Below are 13,518 nucleotides of genomic sequence, written 5' to 3' on the forward strand. Positions count from 1 at the left end.
CTCTCCTCCTCTCTCACTCCTCCCCTCTCTCTCCTCCTTTTCGCGCTCTCGCTGCTCCTTTTCGCGCTCTCGCTGCTCCTTTTAGCGCTCTCGCTGCTCCTTTTCGCGCTCTCGCTGCTCCTTTTAGCTCTCTCGCTCCTCCTTTCGCTCTCTCCCTCCTCTCTCTCTCCTCCTTTTCGCTCTCTCCCTCCTCCTCTCTCACTCCTCCTTTCTCTCCTCCTTTTCGCTCTCTCTCCTCCTCTCTCACTCCTCCCCTCTCTCTCCTCCTTTTCGCGCTCTCGCTGCTCCTTTTCTCCCTCCTCCTCTCTCTCGCACACATCCAGCCTGTCACTGCTTCTCTGTCATGTCTCAATCTTTTAGACACAGCTTCTCGTAACTCGAGCGAGTGATGTCTCGGTGAGTCTCTTTGACAGCCCGTCTCTCTCAGGCCTGTTTAGGGATGTTCTGACTGTCTCTCTCTCCGGGCTGTCTGGCGGTGTCTCTTGGGGCTGTCTTGTGGGTGTCTCTGACTGTCTCTTTCTCTCAGGGATGTCTCGGTGGAGCTCCCCTTTGTCCTGATGCATCCGAAGCCTCTGGAGACGACAGTCTCCCGACCTCAGTCTGGTGAGGAGTGTGAGGGCTGTCTCTATCCAACCCTCGCTGTCTGTCTCACACATAAGTGGTCTCTGTTTCTCTCTAATATATGAGCTGTGTCTATCTCACTCGGTATGTCTCTTTCATACAAGCTGTCTCTCCCATTCTCTCACACTCTCACTGTCTCTCTCATGCTCTCTTTCTCTCACTCTCTCTCTACCTATGTCTCCCTGTCTTTGTCTCCTTGTCTCTCTCTCTCCCCGTCTCTCTCTCTCTGTCTCTCTCTCTCTCTGTCTCTCTCTCCCTGTCTCTCTCTCCCTGTCTCTCTCTCCCTGTCTCTCTCTCCCTGTCTCTCTCTCTCCCTGTCTCTCCCTGTCTCTCTCCCTGTCTCTCTCCCTGTCTCTCTCTCTCTCTCCCCGTCTCTCTCTCTCTCTGTCTCTCTCTCCCTGTCTCTCTCTCCCCGTCTCTCTCCCCCTGTCTCTCTCTCTCCCCCTGTCTCTCTCTCTCCCCCTGTCTCTCTCTCTCCCCCTGTCTCTCTCTCCCCTGTCTCTCTCTCCCCCTGTCTCTCTCTCTCCCCGTCTCTCTCTCTCTCCCCTTGTCTCTCTCTCTCTCTCCCCTTGTCTCTCTCTCTCCCTGTCTCTCTCCCCCTGTCTCTCTCTCTCCCCCTGTCTCTCTCTCCCCGTCTCTCTCTCTCTCCCCCTGTCTCTCTCCCCCTGTCTCTCTCCCCCTGTCTCTCTCTCTCTCCCCTTGTCTCTCTCTCTCTCCCTGTCTCTCTCTCTCCCCCTGTCTCTCTCTCTCTCTCCCCCTGTCTCTCTCTCTCTCTCCCCCTGTCTCTCTCTCTCTCCCCCTGTCACTCTCTCTCTCCCCCTGTCTCTCTCCCCCTCCCCCTGTCTCTCTCTCTCCCCTTGTCTCTCTCTCTCCCTGTCTCTCTCTCTCTCACACGCTCTGTCTCTCTCACACGCTCTGTCTCTCTCACGCTGTCTCTCTCTCTCCCTGTCTCTCTCTCCCCCTGTCTCTCTCCCCCTGTCTCTCTCTCTCCCCTTGTCTCTCTCTCTCCCTGTCTCTCTCCCCGTCTTTCTCTCTCTCCCAGTCTCTCTCTCTCCCCCTGTCTCTCTCTCTCTCTCTGTCTCTCTCCCCCTGTCTTTCTCTATCTCCCTGTCTCTTTCTCTCCCTGTCTCTCTCTCTCCCTGTCTCTCTCTCTCCCTGTCTCTCTCCCTCTCTCTCTCTCTCATACTCTGTCTCTCTCACACACTCTGTCTCTCTCCCCCTGTCTCTCTCTCTCTCCCCGTCTCTCTCTCTCTCTCTCCCCCTGTCTCTCTCTCTCTCCCCTTGTCTCTCTCTCTCCCTGTCTCTCTCCCCCTGTCTTTCTCTCTCCCCCTGTCTTTCTCTATCTCCCTGTCTCTTTCTCTATCTCCCTGTCTCTTTCTCTCTCTCCCTGTCTCTTTCTCTCCCCGTCTCTCTCTCTCTCCCCCTGTCTCTCTCTCTCTCCCTGTCTTTCTCCCCCTGTCTTTCTCTATCTCCCTGTCTCTTTCTCTCCCTGTCTCTCTCTCTCCCTGTCTCTCTCTCTCCCTGTCTCTCTCCCTCTCTCTCTCATGCTCTGTCTCTCTCACACACTCTGTCTCTCTCCCCCTGTCTCTCTCTCTCTCCCCGTCTCTCTCTCTCTCCCCCTGTCTCTCTCTCTCTCCCCTTGTCTCTCTCTCTCCCTGTCTCTCTCTCCCTGTCTCTCTCCCCCTGTCTTTCTCTATCTCCCTGTCTCTTTCTCTATCTCCCTGTCTCTTTCTCTCTCTCCCTGTCTCTTTCTCTCCCTGGCTCTCTCTCTCCCTGTCTCTCTCCCTCTCTCTCTCACACGCTCTGTCTCTCTCTCGCCCTGTCTCTCTCACACGCTCTGTCTCTCTCTCACGCTCTGTGTCTCTCTCACGCTCCCTGTCTCTCTCACGCCCCCTGTCTCTTGCAGATTTCCTGCAGACGGACACAGCTGTTGATACCAATCTAATAGAGTTTGACACAAAGTGAGTTCAATCCTTATCCCCTCATGCACCGTACCTGTACACTGTAGGTGTGTGTGTGTGTGTGTGTGTGTGTCTATACTGTCGGTGTGTACTATTGATGTGTGTGTCTATACTGTAAATGTGTTTGTGTGTGCATGCACGTATACTGTAGGGGTGTGTATATGTGTATATGTGTATATATGAGTGTGTGTGTGTGTGTGTGTGTATATATATATATATATATACAGTGTATATATGTGTGTGTATATATGTATATATATATATATATTAGCCTCTCTTGCATTCCCAGTAAAATCAACCCCACACTGATGAGACCCATCAAGGTCGAAACAGCTGTCTGTGGGTGGTTTTCTGGGTATGCACCTTAACCCTGGCTGTGCTCAAAGCTGTGACCATGCAGCAAGCTTAAGCCTATAGGGAACCATGTTAAAAATGGTTATTGAGGCAAAAATTGACACTGTGTGCTCATTTGAATGTCATTTCCCAGAATCCATTGCTGCAGTGGAAGTGCTGTATGCTGGGTGATAATGGGGAAAGGCGGGGTTGCAGACCTGCCTAAGACATACAGTTATATTTGCATATATATATATATATATATATATATATATATATATATATATATATATATATATATATATATATATATATATATATATATATATATATATAGTGAATAGATTGAATATAGTGAATAGATTGAACAAGGCACTCCGTCAGGTAGATAACGGTGGGTGCAAATCCTATATGAATCAAATAAGTAATACGATACCGTATGAGCGAATATCAGAGGCAGCACTCCACAAGGTTGTCAAAAATGTATTGTATTCAGTGAGACATAATAACCAACGTTTCGGTCCTCCACACGGGACCTTTCTCAAGGTGAGACCTTGTGACCTGAAAGGTGCGTCGCTCTGCGGGTTCGGCGATTGCCTGCTGAGTTATAGAGATTAAATAATCCCTTTTCTATTGTGTGTGTATATTTTTTTTTAATATATATATCGAGAAATAAACAGTGCTGTCTGCCGATACCCGTGCGAACGGTATGGTATGTATATATATGTATATATATTATTATTATTATTATTTTTCATTCTCTCGCCGTCTGTCGCTTTCCAGTTTCGCCCCGGACGACGACATCGTGTTTGAAGACTTCGCGCGCCTGAGGCTCAAGGGGATGAAAGACGAGAAGGACGACGACGAGGCGTACTGCTAGCCACGCCCCCCCCCTGCCAGGAGAGGCCCCGCCCACTGCGTCAACACCGTCCCACTGCCACGAGAGACCCCCGCCCCCTGCCACGAGAGGAGGCACTGCCCTGGGATATGAGAAACTCCCTCTCCCCGCACACCCGCCTCATATACACACACTGCATAGGGTGGAGACTGTGTGTGTGTGTTTGTGTGTGTGTGTGTGTGTGCGTGCGTGCGTGTGTGTGTATACATACCCAGATATAGCAGCCGTTACTGCAAGTTTTAGTGAGTGATTCAGTTATAACGTTGCACAATTTACTATAATCATGCGATCCCAGGTGTGATAACTGCTGCTACACCTGTATACACACACACACTATACCAGGGAGACCTTTATATAACACAACTAGTGATGGGGGGGGTCTATACATACACTTTAACTGCTGCAAGGAGGGGGCTATATACAGAATACCAGGGGTAGTGTGTGTGTGTTTGTGTGTGTTTACAACTTGTTAAGGGGTGAGCTGTATATAAGATAGAAGCGGCTGCAATGCTTGTGTTGTTATTGTGTGTGTGTGTGTATACAACTTGTTAAGGGGTGAGCTGTATATAAGATAGAAGTGGCTGCAATGCTTGTGTTGTTATTGTGTGTGTGTGTGTGTGTGTGTGTGTGTGTGTGTGTGTGTGTGTTGAAGAAACAGTAGTGAAGAGCTCACAGACGTGTCACAACGTCAGGTAAGAAGATGAGTTAAATGTACTGGAGGATACGTACATACACGGACCTTTTATTAAGAGAAATCATGACGTGTGTGTGTGTGTGTGTGTGTGTGTGTGTGTGTGTGTGTGTGTGTGTGTGTGTGTGTGTGTGTGCGCGCGCCAAATCATTCATCCTCTTATTTTAATACATGTTGCAACGTGACGTTTCACGTTTCGTGTCAGCTTTGCGTCTATTTCTTCTGTGCATGTATGTATATATATGTGTGTGTGTATATATATATATACATACACACATATACATACACGCGCGCACGCACACACATATGCATACACAAACCACACACACGCACACATATATATGCATACATACACACACACACATGCATACATACACACACACATGCATACATACACACACACATGCATACATACACACACACATATGCATACACAAACCACACACACGCACACATATATATGCATACATACACACACACACACACACATGCATACATACACACACACATGCATACATACACACACACATACACACACACACACACATACACCTCTGCAGTAGACAACCTCCCCGCCCTCTAGAGACCTGAAATAATGTATAGTGGTTTACAGGAGAGCTTCACAAGATGACGGGGGTGGGAGGGGCTTAGAAAAGCGCGACCCCCCCCCCCCCACATACAATGTGCTGAAAAGTCCCGTCCCCCCCCCACTCCCCGAGACCTGCTGATAACGGAGGGTAGAGGAAGAGACAGAGGCAGCGCACGCGGTCTCCGGGAACTCTGCGATAATCTCACGCTCTCTCTGACGCGCCGGCGCCATGATTCAGGGCGCGCCCGTCCCTCCCGGGGGACAGCCTGCTCGCAATCTGTGAATAAACAACGGGCCGCTTCCCTCCGCACAAAATGGCGGTGACGCGCGGCGTCCCCTCTGTCCCCTCCTCTCTCTTGATTTTTTTTTAAAAGATATTTTGTGTTCTTTGTGTGTGTTTTTTTGTTTTTTTTTGCCTCGAGCCGTAATATATTTTGTCTCCGGATGTATATTGAATCTTTCTGTGTTTTGTTAAAACAGCTTCACGGGTAACAAAAAAAAAGAAGAAAAGAAAACGCTTTATTTTTTAACTTTTTATTTTGTTTGTTTTTGCTACAAATATTAGGAAGTGAGAAATAAAAACAAAAAATTTGGAATCGGGCGGCGGTCTCGTGTCCTTCGTTCGTCTCGCGGGGGGAGGGGGGAGGGGGAGGCGCGGCGACGCGTTAAATCACGCGTTGCGCGGGAGGGTCCCGGACATCCGTGAAAGCTTAGCAATGCCAGGGAGATATACGCAGCGCGAGCTTATAGCGGAGGAGTTGCGCGCGCTTCACGCACACTTCAGGCATTGGGCTATCGCAGTTAGCCAGGCGCCTGCGGGGCGAAGAGGTGCGTTGACGCTGCAGCGTTTTGAGGAGACGGCATTTATTTATTTTTTTGTCTTCTCGGGGCAGCTGCCGCGTGGCGTCGGCGTCACGTGAGCCGGTTCGGCCAATGAAGGGCGGGCCAGCTTCGTGACGCGTCCCCGCCACGCCCCCTCATCGCCGCCAGCGCTATGAGCAGGGATCGCTTGTGCTGCAGCCGCGCGAGCTCGCACTCTCGCTAGCAAGCGGAGCGTGTAATCTGTGCCTGATACCGCACACTCGCATTTGGCCTGATCCCTGGCGATGATGTCATCCAAGCGGTTGATGGTCTGTGCTAGTGAGGGGTCAAGATCGGGGGGGAGGGGCGGTTACAGAGGTCCCGCGCTCTTCTCCAAGGCATTTAAATTAAATCCGGGGGGGGGACCGCGCGAGGCCCCTACCTCGCTTACCTTGATTCAGGCGACACGTCGCCATGGCATTATGTGACGTGACGTCATTTGACGCCGGCACAGACGCTGGGGGAGCGCGGGCAGCGGGCACAGCGCCGAAAGTCGGCCCACCCCCTGGTCACGATCATCGAAACCTTCAGTATTCGTATGTTGGTGTAACTTCACTCGTAGGGTCTTCCCGTCTTTGTCCGAGAGTCGACGACTCCTCTGGCTTTAGAGTTTCGACTCTATAATTAGTTCAATCAACTTAAGAGCATTCGTTAAGCACACGTTACCATTTCTGGTCGGACTCGAGAGTCCGAAAACCCCAAAGGTTGGTGACTTCTTAATCCTAAATCCCTTGAAACGTCGACTGGGTATCGGTAAGGAAGGTTGTATGTATCCGTGCTCTATAAAATCTTAACCAACAAATTGTAAATAATTTTTTTTGACATTTATATATATATATATATATATATATATATATATATATATTGTGGTAACTTTTGGGGCTTAAATGAGCTTACTGGGTATCTGTGTGTGTTTTAACTTTGTCCAGCTGGTCTCAGCTGTTTGGGAGGTTGGCCCCTCCCTCCCAGGTTTGAAGCTCGGCCCCATCCCACTTTCCACATGCACAGGTCTTTGCGTGCAGCTGATTGCGACAGGTCTAATACAGAGTATTCTTCCTGGTATTGTCCAGGTAAATAAGAATTTCAATCAGATTTACAACCGTGCCGCTGACTATGACAGATCAACTATGATCATTCTTCCTAGTATGGTATAGGTTATTAAGAATTGTAATCAGCGTTAGGACCTGTGAATTATGGTCATGCATTGTCGTGGCTCACAGGCTCACCATGCTTTGGCCAAAGTGTTAAACTAAATGACCCTTTTATTCAAGAGATATATTGGTATTTCACTGTGTATTTTTGCCATTGGATGTAGCACTGGGCTCTGTAAGTGTTTGTACTATATATCGCCACGCCCAGTAACACTCCTTTTTGACATTTATATACATATATACATATATATATTTTGTGGTAACTTTTGGGGCTTAAATGAGCTTACTGGGTATTTGTGTGTGAAATTGTAAATAATGGCTTAACCATAACATTAAGGAGAGGGAAGTTATAGAGGGATTTAATTCCCTAGAAGAGAGGGGATGAGATTCATACAACCTTTCCTTACCGATATCCAGTAGAAGTTTAATTTTCTATGGATAATCTGGTTACACTTAGCAATATGAGCTATATTAAATGGAATTGTATTTGTTACGTGTCCTGCCCCTCAACCGTACCATATGAAAACATTTAGGTTAGTTAAAGAATACGCTGTCCCTCAATGCATGTAGGGTAATCTATACCCGGGGTTTAAAAAAATCACACACTTCATCCCACAGGTAGTGCAAAGGACTCGGGGCCATCCCTTAAAGTTGGAGGAAAGGAGATTTCACCAGCAACAAAGGAAAGGGTTTTGTACAGTTAGGGCAGTTACAATGTGGGATTCATTACCCATGGAGACTGTGATGGCAGATACAATAGATTTGTTCAAAAAAAGTTGGACATCTTTTTAGAAAGGGAAGGGTATAAAGGGATATACCAAATAAGTAAACATGGGAAGGATGTTGATCCAGGGATTAATCTGATTCTTGGGGTCAGGAAGGAATTTATTTTTCCCCTTATGAGATATCACTGGATGATATAACACTGGGTTTTTTTGTTTGCCTTCCTCTGGATCAATAAGTAAGTATAGATATAGAATAAAGTATCTGTCTTCTAAATTTAGCATAGGTTGAACTTGATGGACACGTCTTTTTTTCAACCTCATCTACTATGTAACTAGTGTGTAGCTATGTAACACTTCAAGTGTTCTTATCAATGTGTAATCTTTTGTCCCAATGTAGGGGCTCACGCATGGTGGATGAGTCACCAGCTTGTCCCTTCTCCAAAGTGACAAAGAGACAAAGTGTAGTCGACGTTCTCTAATCGGTGTGACGCTGATATTGTAGTTCACTTCACACTTCTATTACACCGTTTCTTCATCACTACTAATCTTTCTGATTAAATATACGTGTGTTTTTGTTTCCCCACTTTCCTTAAAGCTGCAGACCGAGCAATATCCTACGTGTGTGTTATTTAAAAAAAAAAATCAGTACTATGAGAAAATACTTGTAGCATTAAAAAAAAACAACAACTCTGAATGACATATTTAATGTATTATAATGTAACGAGCATTTTTTGTTTCTGTAGCATCCATTTACAAGGTCACATCCCCTTCCTCTTCTGAAACAGGCTCTGGCACACACCCTTTTTGAGCCCTGCCCCCTCTCTAGCAGTGCACCAATTGTATCTAGTGGCTGACTGGTCACATGATCTTCCCCCCACAGAACTTTGCATCTTTGGTCCTCTTCTGCTGCACTGACAGCCATTTAGTGAACCCCCACCCGAGCCAAATCTTCGCCGTTCGATCACAGGAGGACGGATCGATCGGCAACTTAACCAATGACTTATCATTGTGCGGATTGTATTGATGCGCATATAAAAAGGGGGAAATAAATAAATAAATAACGGCTGCTCGAACTGCAGCTTTAAGGGGAGCGGGTGTATACAATAAGTGAGGGAAGGGGAATGTGGTGATAGCTCAAGCTACTGTCTGAGAGACGGTGCCAGGGGTAAAGAATATGGACAAAAACTGCTCTTGCCTAGGCAAGAGAAAAGGACCCCTTTACAACAAGCATTCGTAAGGGTGTGAACGTGAAGATATTAAATGAACCTTTATTAATATTCAAGGGTAAAAGGAAAGTGAGGGGATGGACACACACCAATAAAAAAGTATTAAATACGTACTTATCAGTACTAGTGGTAGGTTGAACGTAGGGAATCCTATAACGTCTGGCACAGACAGGAAAGATGTGTAGTTTGTGCCACAGTGGGGTGTGGATGTTAGAGCAGATCTAATGTCCCTCGGTGATATACCAGGTAGATGTATATATGGGTTAGTACCACCACAACTGATTGAATTGTAGCTCTAAGTGAGTATACATAGATGTCTATGAAATGGTCCGTGCATAGTATCACAGACTCCCATAATTCAATCAGTTGTGGTGGTACTAACCCATATATACATCTACCTGGTATATCACCGAGAGACATTAGATCTGCTCTAACATCCACACCCCACTGTGGCACAAACTACACATCTTTCCTGTCTGTGCCAGACGTTATAGGATTCCCTACGTTCAACCTACCACTAGTACTGATAAGTACGTATTTAATACTTTTTTATTGGTGTGTGTCCATCCCCTCACTTTCCTTTTACCCTTGAATATTAATAAAGGTTCATTTTATATCCTCACGTTCACACCCTTACGAGTGCTTGTTGTAAAGGGGTCCTTTTCTCTTGCCTAGGCAAGAGCAGTTTTTGAGCGGGTGTATAGAAGGTAAAAATTAGGCTTTTTTTTTTTTTATCAATACCAATCTATATTTTTTGATAACTGTTTTTTTTTTTATTTTGTGCACAATTTTTGCATATAACTTTTTCTATAAAGACATTGCAGTATTGAATATGCAGTACTATTTAGTTATCTCTTGTATAATTCTTCATAGCTTATTTATTATGTTTACTTGTTGCTATGCAATTGCCTTTTTTTCTTCTTATTTTTTTTTCTGCCGCATTACCGTTTCTCATGTTTTGGTCTAATAAAGTTTATTTGTCCTCGGAGGGGGCATTGCCAAGCTAGTAACCGATAGCGCTAGACTCTATTCACGGTGGGGGACGGCTCATTAGCGGGTCGCCTTCTCGTGACGCCAACGCCGCAGCGGGTGCGTAAATGTGCTGTGATTTTATATACACGGAACCTTGGTAAAGCGCATGTAAGAGCGAAACGCGCAGGTGTCGCGTTTCTATTTTACCCTGTCCGCGTAACATCAATAAATGCGAACATTTTTTTTATTGGGGGGGATCACCTCGTGATCGCTCGGTTTTTTTCTTCTTCTTGTGCTCCGTTGCCAACTTTACTAAGTTGGATCGTCTACGGATCGGCACCCCTCAGATTTGCCTGTACTTGATGGAGGGCATGTAACAGGTACTGGCGTCTATGTGACTTACCTATCAGCCGAGGTATATGCTTCCTTTCTTAGGGATTATGCCACAGTATGTGATGACTGGGCTAAATCTCCAGCCTCCTCTGTACATATTAAGGATTATACAAATTATTCTGTTCTGAAGGCATTCTGGGCTGCCAGCGATTTATATGCCTACGAGTACTTTATAGCGTGAGCAGCATTCTATACTGAACTTTCAAACTCAGCAGCCACAAGGTTCAGCAAAGTATCCGGCCGCTCCTCCTCCTCTTACCGTGCACCCCAAAACTGGAACAGTCTGCCGGAGACTCTCACAGCCGCCACCAGGCTAAGTTCTTTCATAACTAAAGCTGTCTCACATTGTAATCTGGTCTGTAACTGTTATATACGCCTATAATATATATTATCTGTAACTGTTACATATGCCTATAATATATATTATCTGTAACTGCTACATACGCCTATAATATATATTATCTGTAACTGTTACATACGCCTATAATATACTAGCTGAGAGACCCGGCGTTGCCCGGGATGTAATGTTCCCGTTCCTCTCTCTCCTCCCCCCTCTCTCTGTTTGTCCCCCATTCACATCAATCCAGTCCCCCCCCTCCCTCCCTCCTTTACAGCTTCATGTAGCGTGTGTGCGTCAGTCACTGTGTGTTTGCTCGCGCGTCAGTGAGTCTGAGGCAGAAACACAAACACACACAGACTGACTGACGCACACACAGTCAGTGTGTGCCTCAGTCAGTGTGTGCGTGCGTCAGTCAGGCTTTGTGTGCGCGTCAGTCAGTGTGTGCGTGCGTGCGGCAGTCAGTCAGTGTGTGCGCGCGGGGCGTCAAAGGCAGGGGGGGGCGTCAAAGGCAGGGGGGGGGCGTCAAAGGGAGGGGGGGCGTCAAAGGGAGGGGGGGGGGCGTCAAAGGGAGGGGGGGGGGCGTCAAAGGGAGGGGGGGGGCGTCAAAGGGGGGGGCGTCAAAGGGAGGGGGGGGGGGCGTCAAAGGGAGGGGGGGGCGTCAAAGGGAGGGGGGGGGGCGTCAAAGGGAGGGGGGGGCGTCAAAGGGAGGGTGGGGGCGTCAAAGGGAGGGGGGGGGCGTCAAAGGGAGGGGGGGGCGCCTCAAAGGCATGGATTCCTCCCCCTGCATTTCCTGCAGTGGACAGGAGGGGGGGGGGCAGTGGACAGGAGGGGGGGGGCAGTGGACAGGAGGGGGGGGGCAGTGGACAGGAGGGGGGGGCAATGGACAGGAGGGGGGGGCAATGGACAGGAGGGGGGGGCAATGGACAGGAGGGGGGGGCAGTGGACAGGAGGGAGGGGGCAGTGGACAGGAGGGAGGGGGCAGTGGACAGGAGGGGGGGGCAGTGGACAGGAGGGGGGGGGCAGTGGACAGGAGGGGGGGGGCAGTGGACAGGAGGGGGGGGCAGTGGACAGGAGGGGGGGGGGCAGTGGACAGGAGGGGGGGGGCAGTGGACAGGAGGGGGGGGGCAGTGGACAGGAGGGGGGGGCAGTGGACAGGAGGGGGGGGCAGTGGACAGGAGGGGGGGGGCAGTGGACAGGAGGGAGGGGGCAGTGGACAGGAGGGGGGGCAGTGGACAGGAGGGGGGGCAGTGGACAGGAGGGGGGGGGCAGTGGACAGGAGGGGGGGGCAGTGGACAGGAGGGGGGGGGCAGTGGACAGGAGGGGGGGGGCAGTGGACAGGAGGGGGGGGGCAGTGGACAGGAGGGGGGGGGCAGTGGACAGGAGGGGGGACGCAGTGGACAGGAGGGGGGACGCAGTGGACAGGAGGGGGGGGCAGTGGACAGGAGGGGGGGGCAGTGGACAGGAGGGGGGGGCAGTGGATAGGAGGGGGGGGCAGTGGATAGGAGGGGGGGGCAGTGGACAGTGACACACACACACACACACACACACACACACACACACACACACACACACACACACACACACACACACACACACACACCTCAGTTGATGCGCCCTTTCTCAGTTCCGTTTGGCGCCGGAGGTGGGGAGCGACACCTACCTGTACTTCCGGGCGCCGCCACCGTCTGACTCGGCGCCGCGAGGGAGGAAGGGGGTCCGCCATCTTACGCGCCGCGTGGCAGCTGCGGGAAGCGAGGTGATTTGGAGCGGGGAGGGGGGAGAGGTGATTTGGAGCGGGGAGAGGTGATTTGGAGCGGGGAGAGGTGATTTGGAGCGGGGAGAGGTGATTTGGAGCGGTGAGGGGGAGAGGTGATTTGGAGCGGTGAGGGGGAAGAGGTGATGCCGCTGGGGAGGGGGAGAGGTGATTTGGAGCGGTGAGGGGGAAGAGGTGATGCCGCTGGGGAGGGGGAGAGGTGATGCCGCTGGGGAGGGGGAAGAGGTGATGCCGCTGGGGAGGGGGAAGAGGTGATGCCGCTGGGGAGGGGGAAGAGGTGATGCCGCTGGGGAGGGGGAAAAGGTGATTTGGAGAGGGGAGAGAGGTGTGTGTGTGTGTGTGTGTGTGTGTGTGTGTGTGTGTGTGTGTGTGTGTGTGTGTGTGTGTGTGTGTGTGTGTGTGTGTGTGTTTTATTTATTTTTTTGGACCTTTGGCCCGTCACTCCGCCTCAGGCCAATGAGAGGTGTGGGGGGCGGGCCAAGGGGGTGGTGTGAGTGTGTGAGGCCAATGAGAGGTGTGCGGGGGCGGGCGGGCCAAGGGACCAATGAGATTGCCGCTAGGGACACCGGACATCCAGCAGGCAGGCATGCATGCAGTGCTTTCACTAATATAGTATAAGATATTATCTGTAACTGTTACATACGCCTATAATATATATTATCTGTAACTGTTACATACGCCTATAATATATATTATCTGTAACTGTTACACACGCCTATAATATATATTATCTGTAACTGTTACATACGCCCATAATATATATTATCTGTAACTGTTACATACGCCTATAATATATATTATCTGTAACTGTTACATACGCCTATAATATATATTATCTGTAACTGTTACACACGCCTATAATATATATTATCTGTAACTGTTACATACGCCCATAATATATATTATCTGTAACTGTTACATACGCCTATAATATATATTATCTGTAACTGTTACATACGCCTATAATATATATTATCTGTAAC

At 49.1% G+C, this 13,518-nt stretch overlaps 1 long non-coding RNA gene across 1 annotated transcript; it reads left to right on the plus strand.

Moving 5' to 3' along the window:
- The first annotated feature begins 504 nt into the window (after nucleotides 1–504).
- LOC142478405 (uncharacterized) lies at nucleotides 505–5,694 on the plus strand. The gene is made up of 3 exons (XR_012793145.1): nucleotides 505–603; nucleotides 2,528–2,582; nucleotides 3,699–5,694. It is a non-coding gene; the product is annotated as an uncharacterized LOC142478405 (long non-coding RNA).
- The last annotated feature ends 7,824 nt before the right edge of the window (nucleotides 5,695–13,518 follow it).

The sequence above is a fragment of the Ascaphus truei genome, unplaced genomic scaffold (assembly GCF_040206685.1).
Source record: "Ascaphus truei isolate aAscTru1 unplaced genomic scaffold, aAscTru1.hap1 HAP1_SCAFFOLD_2398, whole genome shotgun sequence".
NCBI classification, from domain to species: Eukaryota; Metazoa; Chordata; class Amphibia; order Anura; family Ascaphidae; genus Ascaphus; species Ascaphus truei.